This window comes from Rattus norvegicus, chromosome 9, assembly GCF_021556685.1.
Source record: "Rattus norvegicus strain SHRSP/BbbUtx chromosome 9, alternate assembly SHRSP_T2T, whole genome shotgun sequence".
Classification (NCBI taxonomy): Eukaryota; Metazoa; Chordata; class Mammalia; order Rodentia; family Muridae; genus Rattus; species Rattus norvegicus.
In genome coordinates, this window is record NC_141542.1 from 8,696,245 (window position 1) to 8,708,578 (window position 12,334).

The 12,334-nt window shown below is 44.3% G+C and overlaps 1 long non-coding RNA gene across 2 annotated transcripts in view; it reads right to left on the reverse strand.

The window, feature by feature from the left end:
- The window catches only part of LOC120094622 (uncharacterized), an 18,969-nt gene continuing 6,635 nt past the window's right edge, over window positions 1-12,334 (reverse strand). Inside the window, exons 3-5 of one of the 2 annotated variants that reach the window (XR_015629310.1) lie at window positions 9,625-9,878; window positions 5,837-5,932; window positions 2,458-2,810 (exon numbers count right to left, since the gene is read on the reverse strand). This is a non-coding gene — a long non-coding RNA (uncharacterized LOC120094622). Of the gene's footprint in view, window positions 2,811-5,836; window positions 5,933-9,624; window positions 9,879-12,334 lie in introns of both variants that reach the window. The other variant, XR_015629309.1, reaches the window with a different exon arrangement.

A 12,334-nucleotide genomic window follows, 5' to 3' on the forward strand; every position in this document is an offset into this window, starting at 1 on the left:
GGCTCTTCCTGTATTTTTATTTTCCTCATGTGGTAAGACCTAGTTTAGCTGTGAGGCTTTATACATGCTTGGTCCAGGGAGTGACACTATTAGGAGGTGTTGCCTTGTTGGAGTAGTTGTGGCCTTGCTGGAGTAGGTATGACCTTGCTGGAGTAGGTGAGTGTGGGCTTTAAGACCCTTGTCCAGCTGCCTGGAAGCCAGTCTTCTGCTAGCTGCCTTCAGAACAAGAGACAGAACTCTGAGCTCCTCAAGCCCCACATCTGCCTGGATGCTGCCATGCTCTTACTTTGATAATAATGGGCTGAACCTCTGAACCTGTAAGTCAGCGCCAATTAAATGTCATTCTTTATAAGAGTTGCCTTGGTCATGGTGTCTGTTCACAGCAGTAAAACCCTAACTAAGACACTAGCCCACTGATAGCTTTGAAGTGCACAAAACTGTATTGTCAATGATAAACGCTCTATTGCATGGCACTCTGAAACTTTATGTGTGTTGAGCTTCTTTTCCCCTTCCCCACCTGGGGACGGTATTATCATCGTGTCCTTTGTTTCTGGGTTGACTAACAGATAGCTCATACAATCAGGACTGTTGCCAGCAATCTTGATGGCCCAGAATAGAGAAAGGGGAGAATGTTGGCTGGTGGCCCGGACCTTTCAGTACCAGTCCTACAACCTGGTGGCTGGAGTCCAGAGGAAGGCACAATGCCTCAGGAAGGCACATGCAAAAAAGGAATCTACTTTTTGTCAACTGACTTTTCCCTTCCTACTGACAAGTTCCACACATTTTCTAAGTGCTCCTTGGGACTCACATTTCTACCATGAGAACAGAAGTGTTTGTTGCATAGAATGCTTGCTAACATTCCCACCCAGGGAATGCTCAGAGGATAATGAGAAAGCAGCAGATATACCGCAGTAAATGCCTCTTGCAAGGCTTCGGTTGGCTTAAAAGCCTTTCCTCACAACTTCCCATTTCAGGGCAGACCTTCCATCCTGTGAGCTCCTCACCTACCTTACCTGTCTGCTTCTCATCGCCCTATCTCCAGTGATACTAGCACTTCTGATCATCAGCAGGGACATTTGGATGGGACACTTGAGATCACAGCTATGACGACAGAGTAAAACCCAAGTGGCTCTGTTTTCATTTACCTGCATACTGAGCAGTATTCACATGGGCAGCACTGTTAATACGCTTGTAGGAAGTAATTCAGTTCATAACAGCTCACTATTGGCGACCTTTAAAATGTAATCTGCCAGCATCTTAGAGGAGGTGACTTCAGTGACCCCATCTTTTGATGCTGGAGAATCACACAGGAAGCTCCTGTTCCCCTATCAGCCCGGGTCCTGGAATTATAAAGGGGCTGGAGCCAGGGGTGGGGTCGAGGGTGGAGTCGGGGAGTGGAGGAGTCACCTCTCCTGGTACTGACATAGTTACACTTACACAAGCTCATTCCACTAACTGAAGCGTATGTGGATTGAAAAACACCATCACCTCGTGATAGTTCTTGCCTTTTGCCTACCACCGTGCAGCTGAATCCGAGACTCTAAGGACCACCTACCTACATGTCCTATTACAGAGGCAAATGTGGGAGAAGATAGTATTGATAGTACTGGAATTCAGAATGCTCTCTAGGGGACTGCAAGGTGCAGGTGGCATATAGGCTGCCTTCCAGGAGCCTTCTGTACAGAAACTCACGGGGACCTCACAACAGTCTCACAAGACAGGTGCTAGCATCATCCCTTGCCACTAAATAGTTGAAGAGGCAGTGGCACAGTGAATTTCTGACTCCTGTCTGAGATCGCTTGCTGAACAGGTTTCAAGGAGCTATTGGGAACCCAGGATTTGGCTCCAGAGCCTACACTCTTAGCCAGCAGACTAATCTCCTCCTGGATCATGGGAAACAGGAGTTCGTGGCAAAGGCCCAGCCTGTAAAGCAGTGGTGGGGGCCTCTTTGTGGCAGCCCTTAGTGCCTCCTGGGAAACCCCATAAGCAGCCTTCCCAGGCAAAAGTTTGCAAAAATATTCCCCTGGAAAGTGATGACTTTCCCACTTCTCCTAGGACTCCCAAGGGTAAACATTCCCACCTCCCCCCCCCCCGCCCCAGTATCCATCCAAGCGAAGTGGAGCGCTTGGCTGTAGCCGAGGTGAAGGGAAGGCAGTGGATCTTGGAAGCTGAGCCTTCTATTTGTAGCTGTGGCTCAGTTGCTCCCTCCCAGGATGATTGACAGGTGTGCATATCCCAGGTCTGAAGCAAGCAGCTCCTGTGTCAGATGTCTGTTACCAAGCTGGGGAAAGAGGGCAAGCTCAAAGGGGAACTGGGTCTTGCCCAAATTACTCTTTTGACCCTGGCCATGAAACCTATACAAAATGATCCTACTTCTCTCCCAGCCTTCTCTCTAAAGTCAAGAAAGTTGGATTCCACTTGAGGCCACCTCTCAGTTCAGCCAAGAGACATGTTTTGTATGGCTCTCATAATGCTTTCTATATTTTTTTTGCATAATTGCTGGTATATGAACATTGGAAGCGTTTGTGTACAGATGCATATTTGGAGGTTTGGGAAGCCTGTTAAGAGCTGCTCTTGTAGTACTGTTCCTTAATCCACCAGCTGGAGCTGAGAGCAGCTGATCCAGGTCGGGTGGGCTCCCCCCAGGTTTCTCACCACATCCAAGGTCACCATTTCCATCTTCTGTCAGGCAGACATTGGGAGTCAGGTCCAAAGTCTCTGCCAGGAGCTGAGATTCCTTTCTTCATGTGATCTTGAAAACTTTGTGGCCAGGAGCAAGTCTTAGAGATTCAGGCTCAGTCTGTGTTTTCCTATAAAGAAAGATAGGGTGTAAGTAAACAGAGAATGGTGAGGTTTTCTCTTCGCTATTTGCCTAGGTTTTAACTTTACTCTTGACGCACACTTTATAGCCTTTGGCATACGCTCTGCGCATTTTTATATTCTGGCCCACATTTTGAAGTCATGAGCAGAGACAAAGTCCATAAAAGAGGATGAAGACATTGCGTTTTCAAGGAGAGAGAGGGAGAGAGGAGCCTCGGATAATGTGTTCTCTGACATCTAATCCGGAATGACACAAGAACTACCTGTTCATCAAAACAAGATTATGTGAAATAAATTCCAGGAAAAGAAAATGTGTCAGATGATTTCTTAAACAGGCAGTTCACAGGAATGTTCAATGAGGCGCTCTCTCTGTCTCTGTCTCTCTGTGTCTGTCTGTCTGTTTGTCTGTTTGTCTGTCTGTCTGTCTCTCTCTCTCTCTCTCTCTCTCTCTCTCTCTCTCTCTCTCTCGGTGAGTGTGAAGTTTTCTGGAATCTGGGTTCCTTCTTGAGATCCTTTCTAATGGTATAGAGAAAGCATTGTTGACCTCCAGGTCTCCTTGAATAGGACACTCATGAACATTCACCTGAGTGCAAATGATTGCAATATCACCACAGAGCTTTAGGCATTCGTTTTACTTTTGTTGAGCTAGATGCAAAAGCAAACCCTCAGTGTGTACCAGCATCAAATAGAACAGGGAGTTAGGGAATGCGAAGTCACTGTCTTCCTCTTTCCATTTAAAATTTTGATTTTTACATTTTTGGAGGGCAGAGGGGTTGGTGTGTGGTATATGCACATAGTTGTGTATGTGCATAGGTGTGTGTGCTCCGAGGACAGAGGAAGGCGTGGGATGCCCTCCCCTTTCATGCTCTCTGTCTTCTTCCCTAGGGGCAGGATCTCTCAGCAAGCCTGAAGCTCACCATTTCTGCTAGGCTACCCTGCCAGCGTGCACAGGATCTGCCTGTCTCTGCTTCTAACACTGGTGTTACGGGCACACAGGGCTCCACCGAGGTTTTATGTGAGCACTGGGGATTCAAACTCTGGTCCTCCTGCTTATGAAGCAAGTGCTCTTCCTCAATGAACCATTTCCCCACCCCTGCTTTCACCCTTTATTCAAGGTGGTGACATACATGAAGCATAAAACATACTATCTTAATAATTTTGAGCATACAGTGCATATTAAACATTCAGTTCACATTATTGTTTATTATTTAATTATTCAATACATGCATATTAAACATTCAGTTCACATTATTGTGACCCCAGTGTTGGCCAGAGTTACAGTCTTATGTGTCCTTTCTCAGGTTAGAAGTACACTATTATTATTACAATTGTAGTTTTCCATATCCTTCGAAGCTGCCACAGCACTACATATCAGTGGTTCTCAATTGTGGGTCATGACCCCTTTTGGAATTGATTACCCCTTTACAGTCATTCTAAGACCAGTGAAAAACACAGATATTTCCATTGTTCATAACAATGGAAAAGTTACAGTTATGAAGTAGCAGTGGAAATAACTTATAGTTGTGGGTCCCCACAACATGAGGAATTGCATTAAAGGGTCGCAGCTTGATGAAACGCTGCCATAAATTGATCTTGCTAAGTCTTTTCAGTGTCTGTCATATATTCCCACCTTCATCTGAAAATCATAATTTATGTAAGCAATCTTTTATTACTGGATACTTGAGCAGTTTTAAGATTTTGGTATTATAAAAAAGCAAAACCAGATTTTTGACAGACACATCTGGGACATATACCTTGGGCTGTGTATGGGTTTATTAAGTGGATAATTTTTTATCACCTCGTAGCCCAAGACACTGGTTGTAACTTCTCTATCTGATGACTGATACAGTTCCATGGCAGGAGTTTTCAGACAGAATAGAATCACAAACTGGAGATGGCAGAGAGAATGAAGTGTTAATTCTTAGTCAGATGACCTAAGTCCCGGCTTTGTCAGACTAGTCTTTGTGCAGCCTGCTTATAGCATTACTTGTCTCAAAATGTCCCCATCTACAAAGGGGGTCAGTAGCCCTGCCTGTTTCCGAGATACCCAGGAAGAGTTCTTGAGTAAATAGCAGGTACCGTGCATATGCTGGGCTCTGCTGTTATTTAAGTCTCTTCTCGGGACCATAAAACTTGAGGCGGATGTTTTGAATGTAAGAACATTCCAGATAGTTTTAATGAGAGAATATTCATCCACAGTATTTTATTCCCTTACCAAGGGATCTGCAAGGCAGGCAGCCTGGGAATTACCCAATAAAGGCTTTGATCGCTCACCCACTGGGTTCTTCTCCACCTAGCCTTCTCTGGAAAATCTTGGGCTTCCCTTATTTTTTCTCCTTATTTATAGATTGGAGTTTCCCCTACTTTCCTAACCTTCCTCTGAGTCAAAGGAAGCCAGAGTCCCAGATGAGTTTCCATACCCAATCTTCTTTGCCAAATCCTAAATCTTTGAAGACCCTTCTTGTACTTTATCCAATAATCTTGACTTTGCTTTGTTGGATAATTTGAAACTACCTTTTTAATTTTAATGAATGGGAGAACAGTCAAAGGGCCATCCCTTAATATCTTTCTTTCTCTTGGTTGCCCCAGTTGGATGGATGAGGAAGGGGATACAATTTTATGAGCTGCTCATTTTCCTGGTGGGTAGCCTGTCTGTACTCCCTAGATCTTAATTGTATTCAGGAGCCCAAACCACTCCTTCCTTGACCCAGACTGGCTTGTCTCTGGCTCTTCTTATCTGGCAGAGGCCTCTCCCCATTACACCTTCATTGTTCTGACCATTAATCTTTTTACAGTGGCAAAAGATTGCTCTACTGAGCATCAGGGGCTGGACAGGGAGAAGCTGTTGGCAGGAGAGAGCCCAGGTGGAACGTGGCTTTGGTAGGTGGAAGCTGTGCAGTGCTTTAGCCATGACAACTCTACATGTGTCCTCATCCTGGAGCTCACTGACTGTTAAAGCCCCTTAGTGTCTTGTGACCACAAGGGGGTGCAGTCACCAGGGTTATGGGGAGCGTACAGGATCTTGGAGGTTCCCCCAGAACCTGGGTTGCAATGTGAGTTGCTACTGGTAGTTAGATCTCATCAACAATTCTGATAGCCAGTGATGGAAAGCCTATGGAGAGAGAGAGAGAAACTCTTATTTATTATCAGAGGGGGTTCAAATTAATACAGCCCTTGTGGCAGTCAGTTTGGAAATTTCTTCAATAACTAAGAATAGAACTACCATGTGACCCAGGTATTTCATTCCTGGGTATATACCCAGAGAACCCTGTACGCCACCATGGAGATGTTTGCACGTCCATATTTGTTGTTGCTTCCTACACTGCAGCAAAGAATTGTAATCTACCTAGTTGTCTATCAACAGACAAATGGATTACAAAAAGTTTGGTGTGTGTGTGTGTGTGTGTGTGTGTGTGTGTGTGTGTGTGTGTGTGTGTATTCCACAGGTCTAAAGAAAAGTTAAGTTTAAAAAGTTACAGAAAGGGGTTGGGGATTTAGCTCAGTGGTAGAGTACTTGCCTAGCAAGCGCAAGGCCCTGGGTTCGGTCCCCAGCTCCGAAAAAAAATAAAAATTTAAAAAGTTACAGAAAAAGACTTAGAATATATATGATTATATGATGTCACACAGTCTTAGGAAGAAACAACATTTTTCTCTCATGTGTGGAATGAGGATAATAAAATATACATCTAGGCAAACAAATGTACATGTGGGTATAGTATAGCATGCAGAGGAGAGGACAGGAGATGAGGAAGGACTGAGTACAGGAAACAGACCCAAGACATGAGAGGAAATAAAGCTAATGGATTTTCTAGTTCTAATTATGTCACCGATTTGGGTCATTTAGTTTTAGATGATAGATAAGTGCCTAAAATATACTTGACTCTGAAAGTATAAAATTCAATAGGATACTTCATAGCTTCTGCTAAAAATGCCAATTCTAACTGGGTATAAATTCATTAAGTTGTATAGATTGTTGACTCTGGTTATATGTTGGTGTGTGATATCTTTGTTAATTTGTACTTTTAAAAAAATAAAGTTTATTTTAAAAACATAAAGAGAAACAGAGAAGAATTTGTTGGTACTGTTTGCGTTCATGACTGTCCTGTGCTGGCTTCTGAAAAAGCCAGCCCCCTGACCCAGTAGGTCTGGATGCCTGCTGCTGTGGCCACTCCAGCCAGGCATAGGTGTTGACAAAATGCTAGAGCCAGGACAATGTCCTTTTGGAAAGCTCATCCTGAACATTGACAGAGAACCTAGGGATTCACTGAACACCTATCTATGTGTGCCAAGAGTCTAGAACCTGAAAGACTGTGATCAGAGTAGAAAAAGCACCAGGCTTCAGGGGTTATATGCCAGCAGGGTTGGTTTCACATGAGTTATTTTTAATAGAATAATTAGTGGTAGCGATATAAAGAGAAAGAAAATGTGGTTGGAGAGGTTAGGCGTTATATGCATATGCACAAGAAAAGGGGGAAAGTATCCTGTTGTAAAGAAAACATAGACCTCCCTCTACCCGGTACAAGATCCTGTGTATAAGAAATCCTGAAGCGTCTTCTCAGGCACCACATAAGCTGCTCAGCAGTGATGAAGGTGGAAAGATCTGCATACAAACCTCAGCTCTGCCTCTGGATACTTGCCATGATAAATAAGTCCATGGAACTAAAGGACTTCATTTCCGACGTCACCAAGTGGAATAAAACACTTGACAGTGAATTTAACAAGAGAACCACAAAATATATTCTATGAAAATTACAAGATATTACTTAAAAATTACAGAAGATCCAAATAAAGTTAAAACTGAGTCCTCCCCCCACTCATGGCTTAGAAGATATATTGTTCACATGACCGTATTCCCAGTACTGATCTCAAAGCAATCTTTGACAGAGTCCCAGAGGATTCCTCTGTTCAAATATACAAGAATTCAGATTGAGCTGCAAAGGGACACCAAACAGATAAATAATAATTTGGCAAAACATGAAATAACACTGGAGGACTCACAGCTGGAGGACTCACAGCTGGCTGGCTAGTAGTACTGTCCAGGGGTAAATTTGTCAAGTGGACAGTCAGAGTTAGAGAGTGAATGTGGACCGCCACCTCTCATCCAATGGGGATATTAACTCCTAAGGAGTCAGAAGTGCAAATATGTAGAAGAAAACACTAAAGTCTTCCTGGCCTAGTCTCTGGAGGATTAAAACAATAATTAGGTTTTGTTATATTCTGGTTTTGAAGAACACCATGGAGAAAGGGCTAAGCTGTGATAGGAGTGGAACAGACTGTAGGTCTGAGGGCTTTACTCAGTGTGCATATGCTATCTGATTCATGATGACTCAAACTCAAGGTTTTTAGACTTTATGATGGTGAAAATGATAACTTCAGTGGAAACTCTGCTTCTGATTTTGAGTTTTGTTGTCTGCTTGGGGTGATGGTCGTTAGAAACAGCATCCAGCTGGCCATGCAACCACAGGAAGACTAGCTCTCTGCCGAGTTGCTAAGTTACCGTGTTTGATGTTTAGTAGGGGTGGTCTATTAAATATGCCTTTGACTTATAATTTGATAACTGTAATCACAATTAAGAACTCTTACTGCAGATAACATGACAAGTACCACAGTCAAAAATTAGGAATGGATCTAAATGAGTGTTTCTTTAAAGACAAAAGACATAGCCAATAGAGAAACAAAACAAAAGAAACCACAATGCTATATTACATTTTCCAGGTTACTTAAAATCAAAAATCCAATAATAATTAGTGTTGATGATGTTATAAGAAATGGCCAATGCCATGTTAGGAGTGCAAGTATAATATGGCACGGCCATGCTAGAACATTTTCAAATGACTAAACGTACAGTTACTAATCTATCCCTCACTCTGCTCCCATAAGTATACTTGAGTGAAATGAACATTAGTATTCATGTCAATGTTACTCATGATAACCCAAAGACGGGGGTAATGCAATGTCCATCAGTTGGTAAAAAATGTGATGGTCTACTCAATAAAATGGTATGCAGGCATAAAACATGTTGAAATAATGTTGAAAATATGCTAAAATTTTTAATAACAAGTAAGAGAAGACCATGTGTTTTATGACGTGGTGCATTTGAACTGTGCAGAGTAAGTGCATTTGAAGAAAATACAAAGTAGACTGCTAAGTTTCTTAGGGCTGACAGGAGTAAAGAGACATGATTTCCTTGTGAGGTAATGAAAATGTTCTGAAATTGATCATGGTGGTGGGTGCACAAAACTATGTTTTCAATCATTGGTTTGTGGGCTTTAAAGGGATGGATTGTGTGGTATGGGAATCATATATAAGAAAATACTACAAGAAAGGAAAGAAGAAGAAAAAGAGCAAATTGACGTGCAGGAGGGAGTGAAGAGAAAGCCACATCTGCAGAAAGTGCCAGCAACTTGGAAGAAATGACAGCATTGAGGATGGGTATGAGGGGGGCTCTTTCAAGGGAGGAGTCCTGTGTGGAATGTAGAGTGACACTTATTTCAAATGAAACCTTCAGGAGGGAGGGAAGGGAGGGAGCCATCTGGGTAGTTGGAAGGTCCGGGGAGAGAAATCATGAGAACAGTGTTCCTATGACAGGGTGACTTTGGTGTTTAGTGAAGAGCAGCATTGAGGACCACGAGGCAGAAACAGTAGGGAAGGAGGCCCTGAGGGCCACAGCCAGCTCCATGTGTGTTGTGGAGACTGCTCCACCAGCCTAGCATTTCACATTTGCCGGGTGAAGGAACAGCCTGTGCAAGGCTGAGAACATAGAGCAGAACCATCAGAACATGCTGATTCCATTTTATAAAGTACCTTGCAGCCATCCTGTGGATAGACTTAAAGGGCAGAGTGCCAAAGAGGTGTCCAGGTCAGAGGATCACTGTTTGCTTCTGTGGTCAAACGAACTTGGACAAATGAGACAGGACACTTGGGAACCATTGTATTTGACGCTGTACCTCTTGAGTGTGGGACAGGACTTGTCATAAAAGGACTCCATTGTGTTGGCACATGCCTGTAGTTCCAGTGCTCAGCCTGCTGAGGTGGGACGATCTCAGCCTTAATCTGGACTACAAAAGAAAGGGAAGGGAAGGGAAGGGAAGGGAAGGGAAGGGAAGGGAAGGGAAGGGAAGGGAAGGGAAGGGAAGGGAGGGGAGGGGAGGGGAGGGGAGGGGAGGGGAAGGGAAGGGAAGGGAAAGGAAGGAGAAGGGAAGGGGAGGGGAGGGGAGGGGAGGGGAAGGGAAGGGAAGGGAAGGGAAGGGAAGGGAAGGGAAGGGAAGGGAAGAGAAAAAAGAAAAGAGGAAAAGAAAAGAAAACCAAGAAACAAAATTTTAAGGTTTTATTGAATCAATCATCAGATAAACAGTTGCCACAGCCACATTGCTCATGGGGTTCCCAAGGGGGCAAAGATAGAGGAGACTTCCAAATACCCATGTTCTCCTCTGCTTCTAAGTAACTTCCATACAACTATTTATGGCCATGTAACCTTGTTGTGTAGTGAGAGGTGAGTAGAGAAGGGATGGATGCCAAAGGTATATGTCCCTCCAGTCTTCTGTGTTCTTACACTCAAAGCTATATGGATTCCCTAACCTGTGGAAGATTCTAAAGTTTGTTTGTTTGTTTGTGTGCGTGAGTGTATGTGTGCGTGCATGCATGCGTATGTGCACAACTTGAGGGAGTTGTTTCTTTTCCAGGCCCCAGATATCAAACTCTGGTTGTCAGCATTGGTAGCAAACAGCTTCACCCAGTGATCCATCTCAGCAGCTTTGAGATAAACATGTTTGGGGCAGCAAGCATCAACGTCCCTTAGCAGGTCATATTTTCTACTCACTGCAGATCACAGTGCTGGTCCATTTGGATAAGGATATCTGGTAATAGACCAGTCCTCCCAGTGGTGGTTTTCCTTGTCATTGTTGACTTCCTGGAGGGTAAGGTGGCTGGTACTACATATTTATCCCTTCCCATCACAATGGTATCCTATAACAGCAGTTATCCCAGACCCTCATGTCTAGGAAAAGCCACTGTGGTTGGACTCAGTCTCTTGCATTAGTGGAGGCAATGGTCAAATAGTAATAAACTGGGCTGGCCTCTCCCATGCTTCTCCTCATAAATGGGGGCAAAAACATGAAGTCTACATTGAGCTGGGAAGATCTGGCAGCTGTTTGGAAAGAGGAGCCTTGGCTAAGCTCCCTTGTGATGTTCCTGCCTGGTTTTTTGTTTGTTTGTTTGTTTGTTTGTTCTCTTTTTATCCTGCCTAATCAACTACATTCTAGCCTTCTTGCTGGCCAGAAACTGTTGTGTGGGATCTAGACAAAAATGGTGGGGCCGAGGGAGATGGGGAAGATTCGCAGCATTCAGCCAGCAAATCTGCTGTTCTCCCCACTTTATCTTGATTAATAGAATACTTCGAGAGCATCAATACGAAGGGCTGGTGTTGGCAGAATGTTCACCCTGGCAGGGCACAGTTGGCCCCCGGGGAGTGATACAAGAGCTTCTTACTCATCTCTGCATCTTCTGCTCTAGTACTCTGGAGGACTTTGGGATAATATGTGTGCCAATATTGTTGAAATACTATGTGGCAAAGCATCTCACCCCGTCAGTTGCTAAAGGTGCAGGGATCACTGGAGTGGATGGCCCAGCACCCCATGCTGGCTATCTATCCCCGTTAGTTTTGCCAAGGCCCAGTGGGGTTTCCTTCCTCATCTCTGTAAGATGACTTGAGCTATGGACATCTCCTGTGTGTGGAGTACCCTGAGGGTTCAGCTCCACTCACAGTAAGCTTTTTCTGTGGTCCAGAGGCTTCGAGACTAGCACAGTGGTTTGCTGAGCAGGAGATCACATGGGAAGAGAATACTTCCTCCCAAGTCCTGTAGACAGCACTCTGGTGTCTGAGGCTCACCAGCCCCACCCTGTACACTCTGGTTGTGGCTGCTGATTCTCACTTTTCTCATTTTGGCTGCGGTTAGGGTTGCTGGTACAGAGCTTTGGCAAGGGAGACTGTGAAGGAAGACTGGCTGTCCCGCCTCAAAGCCTTCCTCTTGCCAAACTTCCCACTGCTCCACATGTACCCTTCCCTTCCATGAGGCCCTTGCTAAAAGTTAACTTCTTTTGCTTGGATAAAGTTGGTGAGCCACAGTGTGCATCCCAGCCCCAAACTTAGCAATCACTCACACACTCCCTGGGCTCTGCCTGCGTCCTACTCTCTGCAGAGAGCCGAGTTCACATCTTGTATCCTATCCACAATCATGTCCTGATCTGATATACGCAGTAAATATTCTTTTGTCCATTTTCTGTTTGATGCTGTGATAAAAATAGTTGAGACCATGAGGCCTCTTCAGTATGGAACTATCCCCATAGGAAATCAAGAGAGGTGTCCCACACTGGTGATAGAGGCATGGAATCCTAGCACTCGGGAGGCAGGAAGAAGAATCAAGAGTTCCAGGTCACTCTCAGCTGCATATTAAATTTTAGGCAAGACCCTTTCTTAATCAAAATAAGACAATCCCATGTTCCTCTGTGGTGGTCA